The following is a 10,331-nucleotide window of genomic DNA, read 5'->3' as shown; positions in this document are numbered from 1 at the left end:
ACTTACCTAGTCGATTTAAGTGTGAACGATGCCTTAAAAAAATACAACTAGTATGTATGTGACATGGTGACAATGTGTTACTTCCCTTCTATTAATCTCCGAGAGGAAGCAACAATCTCCACTTTACGCCAACCCCTCACCTCTCCCTCTTTCTTTTTCTCGCCATATTGTTAATTTGAAAAGCTCAAGGTGGAAAAATCCTGTCAAAGCATTAATGTAGGAAAAAACTCTATTTTCTACTAGATTTAACCCGTTTTACATCCTGCCTACATAACAGCACATCCAGACTTCCATTATATGAACACTTCATCCATACTTATGTGGAGAGGATGGGAAGAACCTCTGTAGCACATCATTAACATCGTCTAACAGTCTTGAGGTTTTCAACCTCGCTCAGCCTGACTAGGACCGGAAAATTCAGTGGCATGCAGTGGCGTAGCGTGGTCTAAATTCAAGTGTAGGGCGTGTAGAGCTCATGCACAGGTCTACCAAGTCCCATCACAGTACATGCCATTAATATTTATGGGCATTAGAGTGGGCTTTTGAGTTGTATGGCCGCCATACACGCCATACATACACGCTACGCCACTGGTGGAATGCAATAATGATATTGCCCAGGTCACTCATCCGGATATCAACAACGCGTAATGTTGCTTAACTCCAGTCATCTATTGAGAGCTGGGTGTATGCTATCGCCGCTGGCTCAATTCATTTGTCACGCGTGATGTAAACTTTCCTCATTTTCACATTAATACAATACTTTCATTACTAGTATAGCTCCGCTATACTGTAGTAATAGAAAGTAAAAATTGAAATGAACAGATGTATGTATAGTAATGAACAAAAGTAAAGTAATTAATAAAGGTATAATAATGAACAAAAGTATAGTAATGAACAAAAGTAAAGTAATGAATAAAAGTATAGTAATGATAATAGTCCCCAATCCACGTGCGTGTGTGTATGTGTGTGTGTATGTGAAGGAGCCATGTGGGTGTAGTGAAAATAATAATTCAGAAAGAATGGAAAAGGAATGAAAACTTACTCACGAGACAATCTTGAGAGGAAACAAGGAGGGGAAGAATAAACAGGGAGAGAGAGAAAGAGAAAAGGAGGTGGAAATTGAAGGAAAAAAGAAACGATTAAAAGAGAAAGCGAGACAAAAACGAAAGAAGAATAAAAGGAGGAGAGAAGTTTGAAGAAAGAATACAACTTAGTGATGGGCCGAGTGAATGATTTTATTCGAGTGGACTCGAGTTTGACTTCACTCGAGTCCACTCGATTATTATTTTGTTCCACTCGAGTGGAAAAACTATTCATTGGGTTCTCTGACCCGAGTTCACTCGCGCACTCGCCACATATTATTGCAGCATACAGTTTCTATTCGAGTACAAATCTATTCGTCAGAAAAACTATTCGTTTGAACGAGTTGAATGATTCACTACCCCCCTCTCCCCTCTTGCCTCTTACTAGATGATGATGCAAGAAAGAGAACTGAAGAGGGGGAGGGGTATAGTGGTAGACCCGTATGCCGAGAGTTTCCGAACGAAAACCCGAATATCATCGACTCGCTCGCCTACTCGACTCTTGAGTGAGAAATCGGCGCGGTGTAATTTCCAGGAATCAGGATTCAACTCGATTAATTTCCTCTCGAGTTGGAAAATAATCGAGTTGAAAAATCTCACTCGAGTCCCATCACTAATACAACTACATATCAGAAAAGAAGAAGGTAAAGTAAAAGAGAGGATTTTGAAAATAGAGGGAAAGAAAGAGGAGGATAGAAATGAAAATAGGAGAAGAGGATCTAGAAATGAAGAAGAGTATGGGAACACAAAATGTGAGAGGAGAAGGAAGAGAAAGAGACAAAAGAACTGAAATACAAAAAGACAAGACAAGAGTTTTAAATTTAGGAATAGAAAGAAGATAATGAGGAGACATCATTATTTTAATTTAGATTTAGACGAATAAAATTCTCGGAAATTAAGTATACATGTACGAGTATTTGTAATGAATAGATTTCACGTGTAAATGATAATATAAAGATTATAAAGAATGGAAGTAGTAAAGTAGGAGGGAATAAAGGAGAAGAAAAGGAAATTGAACTGAACAAAGTTCCAAGTTTTTTAACTCAACAATTTTGCATATAGTTCCTTTTGTAACTTTTGTTTGTGTTGTCTGTCTGTTTGTTCCGCGATAACCGGTTTTTATGGACAGTTATAATTTTTATTTACAGAAGTAAATTAACAAACTAAAAAGTTAAATCGTCGAATTAAAAATCTTAATTTCTTTCCTTCGTTTAACAAACAAGTATTTCAGAAGCTTGATGGAAAGTTCTAAAATTATAAAATAAAATTCAAATGTTGTCTTTTGAGAGTAACTCATCATCTTATTTAAATGGAAAATTAAAAGAGCGGAAAATGCTAATGGAAGGTTTTTCCTATGTAGATCACCTCTTCTATGAAAAAAGTTAAATTTGTCATAAAAAAAGACTGACAAAGTTGAAAAATAAACAAACATATTAATTATATTTTATTATTTATTATTGAGACAAAATCTCAGGGTCATTCTTGTTCTTGAAAATAATAATCATACAGAATGGTCCGGTGATATAGGTGATGAGGTTCTAAAAGTTAAGGTAGGTAGGTATAATGATTTGTTGGAATCTTCGGTGAAATTTAATGTTTACCATTTTATTTCTCTATTGTTCATTTTGTATCGTGTATTATTTTCTATGACAAAGGCATTTCTTTTTATACAACTAAAGCATATTTCTATTTGACTAATTAAATTAATTGCATTATTTACGAGATCATATTTATCTTACCTAATTCTTATCAAGCAAATATGTAGTGATAACGATAACAATTCATTTCCAAGACCCAGTTTATAGTTTTCATGAACCCCCATAATTCTGTGTGGTTCTATGCGAATCCTCCCTCTCTCTCTCTCTCTCCCGCCCTCTCTCTTCTCCTCTCCCACCCCTCCCTCTCTCCCCATCCCTAATATCTCCTAATTCACCCAGTATACCTCCCGTATTCATCAAAACTTTTCGCAAATGTAAAATGAAGAGTGACAAGAATGAACTTTTTAACGAAGAGCCAACTTTTTTTTACGAACATGATTAAAAATTTCCGTTCATAACTTTTACAACAACTTTGTCTTATTTTTCCCATACCCAGGTCTCGAGTTGAGTTTATTTTCATTTATTATTTTATGAGCGAGATTTAATGAACGATGAGGTTCCTTTATTTTCAAATTTTATGAATCCTTTACCTACACCGTTATATTACTGTAATCAAAAAGGGCATCCTCCAATTACTGAAAAAGGTGAAATGTTTGGGGCCTGATTGTGTTTCGACGTGTTTTGTGACCTTAATAAATCCGTACAAACAGGTTAACCTACTTAATCGTTATAAATAAATTGTACAAGTATAATCCCACGGGTACAGAGGATGTAATTTACATCAGGGTCGCCGTGATGGGTAGACCCTTTTCCCTTTTAAAAAGAACATAACTTTCGCTCTAATAATAAGAGTGAGGATCTAATTTACATTAGGGTCGCCGTGATGGGTAGACCCTTTTCCCTTTTAAAAAGAACATAACTTTCGCTCTAATAATAAGAGTAGACCCTTTTTTTAACGAGCATGTAGCATATTCTGGAAACGCAAAGCACATGATAGAGTGACATGGAAACAATGCGACCTGCAAGAACGGAGCCACCCTTCGTGCGTTGATATCACGGGTCCATCAAGGTAATGTTGTAGGTAATAAAGGGTAGACCCTTTTTAAAATTAACGTATAACTTTCGCTCTAATAAAAGTAGAGGAAAAGGGGATGAGAGACCTATAGTTCAATTTTATTTACGAAAGAAGGATATCTCACGTGTCCTACATCCTACGTGGAAATGTTGTGATATTTGTTCGAATCTTACTTGAGTATATCCACAATGTTAAATTCATTTGAATTGTTGTTCCATATATTGATGATGTTTGATTCCTCTTCTTCTTCAAATGGAAATGGTTTTCAAATGGAAATGATATCTCACGTGTCCCAATAAGATCATAAATAATCAGTAACAACACTTTCAAGTAAATATTGTGTTATTTTGTATCCGGTACCTAACAAAATCATATCTATCTGAAAAGTTTTCTTCATTCTGACGTTTTGACAGCGTCAGATGTAAAATGCTGCATGTTTCTGAGGAATTTCCATGTTATATTATCATCATATCACTGAATAACTGATGCAATTCAGGGTCGCCGTGATGGGTAGACCCTTTTCCCTTTTAAAAAGAACATAACTTTCGCTCTAATAATAAGAGTAGACCCTTTTTTTAACAAGCATTAGCGTATTTTCCTTTCATAATGTTAATACACATTAGCTTAATTCGGATTTTTCTTTCTCAAATGTTAATGTACATTAACTTCCCTTTCTCTCCTTTCACGAATTTTGTAATGTAGCTTTTTTCTCGCATTACGATCCGCCATCTTGTTTTACATTAGGAATATAGGAAGTTTTGGCGGTAAAATTTAAAATTTCATCAGCTGACTTTTTTTTAATAGTCAATTTTTACTCCCACTACCAAACTTCTTCCATTTTATTATCCCCACCTCTGGAAAATCCTAATGTCAATGCGCATTAACATTATGAAAGGAAAATACGCTACATGTAACATATTTTTTCTGGAAACGCAAAGCACATGATAGAGTGAGATGGAAACAATGCGACCAACAAGAACGGAGCCACCCTTCGTGCGTTGATATCGCGGGTCCATCAAGGTAATGTAGGTAATAAGGGTAGACCCTTTTTAAAATTAGCATATAACTTTCGCTCTAATAAAAGTAGAGGAAAAGGGGATGGGAGACCTATAGTTCAATTTACAAAAGAAGGATATCTCACGTGTCCTAATAGGATCATACATATTCGGTAACAACATTTTCAAGTAAATACCGAGAGAGATCAATTTGTTGTCAACTATTCTCAAGGAAACAGTTCGAGCTTGACTAACTTCAATTATTGAGAAGTTCACAAATTAAACGCGCCAAGTTTAAACATACCTAGAACTTCTTAGTTAGAATAAAATTATCATTCAAAGCAACCTCCGTGGCCGAGTGGGTATCACACTAGGCTTGAACACCAAAGATCCTGGCTTTCTCCTATGCTATCCTTTTTCACTGAGGAGAGAGAGAGAGAGAGAGAGAGAGAGAGAGAGATCAATTTGTTGTCAACTATTCTCAAGGAAACAGTTCGAGCTTGACTAACTTCAATATTATTGAGAAGTTCACAAATTAAACGCGCCAAGTTTAAGAACCTAGAACTTCTTAGTTAGAATAAAATTATCGTTCAAAGCAACCTCCGTGGCCGAGTGGGTATCACACTAGGCTTGAACACCAAAGATCCTGGCCTTCTCCTATGCTATCCTTTTTCACTGAGGAAAAAAATGGTGACAGGGTGCCACAAGTTTAGGGTGGAAGAACTCTTTTATTGAGTTACTTCCCCTCATTTAGGCTGTTGGAATGCTATATTAGAGTGTCGAGTTTCCCGATATAGACTTCAATATTAGAGTGCCGGAACCCTGTTACCCGATTGGGCTGCCGGCACCCTAGTTTTTTTCTCAGTGTTCTCTCTTCAACTTTGGGACGATTAGACCTTGGCAGTTACCGTTCCCTTTCTGTCAAACCTTTTTGTTTTTTTACTTTATTCATTCAGGTACCTAATGTACCTACCTATTTACTTGCACTTTATGCTCAGAGCGAAATTAGCGAAGCGCAAGCGTGCCGGAACCCTGTTACCCGATTGGGCTGCCGGCACCCTAGTTTTTTTCTCAGTGTTCTCTCTTCAACTTTGGGACGATTAGACCTTTTTTTTTACTTTATTCATTCAGGTAGCTAATGTACCTACCTATTTACTTGCACTTTATGCTCAGAGCGAAATTAGCGAAGCGCAAGCAAAGAGAAATTGAGAGAGAAAAAAACTCAGTAGCCGCGAATGATTGAACAATTCTAAATTACTTCCATCGCATCGCTAGACTGCATTTCAAAAGCTTTTTTCAATGTTGGAAATTGAAAAAAGAGTATAGAAACTCTTGAAAATGTCAAAGGGTGTACACGTGGGGCAGTAGGGCAGTACCTAGTCAAGATGAGCGTCTATACGTACCGAGAGAGAAAAAAACTCAGTAGCCGCGAATGATTGAACAATTCTAAATTACTTCCATCGCATCGCTAGACTGCATTTCAAGCTTTTTTCCAATGTTGGAAATTGAAAAAAGAGTATAGAAACTCTTGAAAATGTCAAAGGGTGTACACGTGGGGCAGTACATAGTCAAGATGAGCGTCTATACGTACAGACAGACGGGGGTAAGTAGGAATCTGTAGAGAGAGAAAAAAACTCAGTAGCCGCGAATGATTGAACAATTCTAAATTACTTCCATCGCATCGCTAGACTGCATTTCAAGCTTTTTTTCAATGTTGGAAATTGAAAAAAGAGTATAGAAACTCTTGAAAATGTCAAAGGGTGTACACGTGGGGCAGTACTTAGTCAAGATGACCGTCTATACGTACAGACAGACGGGGGTAAGTAGGAATCTGTGCTGATCCCGTCAGTATAAAGGGGCTAAGGGTATTCCCTTGGTCAATTAAAACATTCAAAGCTTCTGGTGCAGAAAAAAAAATGGATTGAAAAAAACTCAATCAAAAGATTTACATCAGCGTTTCTCAGACAGTGGTCTTCTGGAGTTTACACGCCACAGCAATAGCTACTGGATAGTTGTGTGCTACAATGCTACATGTGTATCTGCACCTGAACACCTAGGACTTCCAAGTTCCCAATCTTCAACATGTAAATAGGCTCGTTATACATGTCAGGGTCGTCGGAGAGAGCATCTGTGGCCGTCCACAACATAGTCTCGACCCTCCACCATAGTCTAGTACCGACCCAACAAAGTAAAGAAACGATACTATGTACTGAATAGAAGTGTCCTCGACGGAGCCAAAATTCCACACCTCGGCTGGGATTGAACCCACGCCCTCCTGTTTACCAGGCGAGCGCCTTGACCACTACACCACCGAGGCAGGTATCTACACCTGAAGACCTAGGACTTTCAAGTTCCCAATCTTCAACATGTAAATAGGCTCGTTATAGTCGTTATACATGTCAGGGTCGTCGGAGAGAGCATCTGTGGGCGACTGGGCGTCCACAACATAGTCTCGACCCTCCACCATAGTCTAGTACCGACCCAACAAAGTAAAGAAACGAATGCCGGTCCTGAGGGAAACATCAGCAGGGGTACACAGCTTTGTGAACGCCTCACCCGGAGGCCAACTATGCAAAGTGGGTTAAGTGGGAGAATTCCCTGTGCATGTCTTACAAAGCCAACAACTTCCCCGGTTCTCAGACGCAAGAATAAATCAACTTGTGGACAAAGACATCCTGAAGGCACGGGGAAGGGGATGCAAAAACAGACTGGATTCTCCCCTCTTAAACTGGGACTCCCTCCCTTTGGATTCTCCCCCTCTTCACTTGGTATCCTTCCCTTTCCCTCCCCCTCCAGGCAATAAACTGATCGGTGAAGGAGGAGTAAGATGGTGAGGGCATTCGTTGGGTTAGTGTTTTCGAAGTCACTTGGGAATTCAGAGAATTACTGCTTGAGAAATGAAATTTATTTTGCAATATCGATTGGATTGCCGCCTCGTCTAGTCCTCTCAGCTAGTTAAGATTTGCGGGCGGGTAAAAAAAAGTTCGCCTGCTCTTCAAGAGCCTTCCTCTTCCTTCCCTTCCTCCTCCTTCTCCTCTTCCATCCTTTCCTCCTGTCTGTCTGGTGCTGGAAAATGTTGCGGTGTCTTCTCTCCACCTCAAGGAGGTGTGGAAGAGAGTAAGTTGTGGAGGAGAATAAGAAGGAGGCGATGAAAAATAAAAAGAAGAATCAGGAAGAGTAAAAGGAACAGGTTGTGAAGGAGGAGACAAACGAGAAGAATAGGAAGAGTTGAAGGAGACTCAGAAGAAGAACAGGAGGAGAAAGAGGATGGCTCATCTGAAGATAGGAGGTAGCGTCCATGTAGGGCGTGTATGGTGGCCATACACTCAAAATTTACTCAAATACCCTTAAATATTGACTTTAAATATTTATGAAGATGACATGTGCATGACTTATGTAGTAATGTGCATGGTGATGGAAATTAGTGCCCTACACGCCTTACAATTGACTTTAGACCACGCTACGCCACTGTATCTGAGACAAACCCTTCTCTAAGGAACATGAAATCCTATGTGTCTTCCTCTCACAGCTTGGACTGTAGATATGGTAAGGACCTTTGCTGTTGACAGCACTATCCTAAGCCCATGTGAGAAAAGGGGAAGTTTGGTTGTTTATTGTCATCAAACATGAAATGTAACAAGCAAAACATTCACAATAACAATGGACCACTAGCAATAATGAACTAGATTACTAGCCCATCTACCTATTGTAATAGTTAGTGTACTCACACCTACCTACCTTCCTACTTCGTTCCTTAAATACTTGTTAGATGTCAGACCTGAGTTTAATTCAACACAAATGGCCTGATTATGGAACTTTCATATACTAACAGCATAGTAGAGATAACCTTTGGGAGATTAAAACTAAATACATACCTACTTACATACCTATTAATAGTATTAGTAATGATCTCATAAATGATCGGAACAATGGACCACTAGCAATAATGAACTAGATTACTAGCCCATCTACCTATTGTAATAGTGTACTCACACCTACCTACCTTCCTACTTCGTTCCTTAAATACTTGTTAGATGTCAGACCTGGGTTTAATTCAACACAAATGGCCTGATTATGGAACTTTCATATACTAACAGCATAGTAGAGATAGCCTTTGGGAGATTAAAACTAAATACATACCTATTAATAGTATTAGTAATGATCTCATAAATGATAGGTTATTGGTTGATAACGTGATGATCACTGATAACGATAAGATAAGATAAAAAATCCTTGAAAATTTTCAAAAAAGCCCTCTTCTGACTTCTCCCCTTCCTCTTCTTGGCTATACAGTGTTGCCAGATGAAAAAAAAATATTTTTCCACCATTTATTTTTCCAAACACGAAAAATCCCCCAGATATCCCTCTTTCACCTTGGCTGTGTTGCCAAACCAGGGCCCTGTTCCTGAAAGCGCAGAGTGATACTGCGCACTGCGCATCCCCCACCCTGGAAAAATCATGAGTGAAATAAAATTTGTACAGATAAAAAAAGTTTCAACCCTGTACGAAATTTTGCAATAACCGTATTTTTTTTTTTCATTTTTTTATTGCTAATTTTACCATGATTGTGGGAGGGGGGTGAAACCAAAAGATGGAAATGTTGACCCCAAATGAAATCGGGAAAAGGGCAAAAATTTTTGCAGAGTGGGGAGTGCGAAATTCATCCCACGATTTCAGGAATAGGGCCCAGGGGATTTCACCTCTAGATAGGAGATTTTGGCAGTGGGAAAATCAAGGAGGGGAAAATACAATAGCCAGGGGGGAAATAATCTAGATCAGCCGGCAACACTGTCATCTTTTGTGTTCGACTTTTCTTTTTCAGAAAACAGAAAACAAAACAAAGTAACAAAGATACAAAGAACCTGAACTCAAAGAATACCTACTCAAATCTTCATGATAAAGCTTTTGTTCAAAAGTTCGTCAAATAATCGTCAAATCAGTCTAATCTAATCAAAGATCTATGGGAAAAGGATAATCCTTCATCCTTGAAGCTATTCGTGTCAATTTCGTTAAGAAGGGCTGAAGGGACCAGAAAACTTAAATTACGCGTTAACATTACCTGTTGCAGCTCTTTGTAAGTACCTATACCTACCTACTATTCAAATCCATGTTATTGTAATCCATAGCTATCTTTTGGGCAAAGGATTTTTCCCTTATTTTATAGTGTCACTGACTCAGAGAACTCTTACAACAAAAGTTTCCTGGAGTTGGAAAAAGGAGGACAAGAGGGGAGAAAGCCAGCCCTTCTTAGAACAAACCTGTTTCGGATATACTTCACCCTGGGGGGAAATCAAACCTGCAACCTAGTGTTAATAGGCAAGTACACTACCTTCCAAAACTAACTAGGATGGCTTTAACATTCATTCTGTGTCAGGGGTGGGAGTAAAAATCGTGGAAAATCATCAATCATGAGTTCTAAAAATGAAATTATTCATAAGACAATTTTTTACTGGATGCTAATGGAGAGTTAGGTTTGTCTGGCCTGGGGGACGTTAAAACAGGGACTAGACCAGCTTAGTCTGGCTGGGGGGGAAATTTAAACAGGGAGGTATAACCAGTATGAATTCTCCTGCAAGAAGCA

The sequence above is a fragment of the Diaphorina citri genome, unplaced genomic scaffold (assembly GCF_000475195.1).
Source record: "Diaphorina citri unplaced genomic scaffold, Diaci psyllid genome assembly version 1.1 scaffold247, whole genome shotgun sequence".
NCBI lineage: Eukaryota > Metazoa > Arthropoda > Insecta > Hemiptera > Psyllidae > Diaphorina > Diaphorina citri.
The sequence above is the reverse complement of the archived record's forward strand: the minus strand, read 5'-3'. Positions refer to the sequence as shown.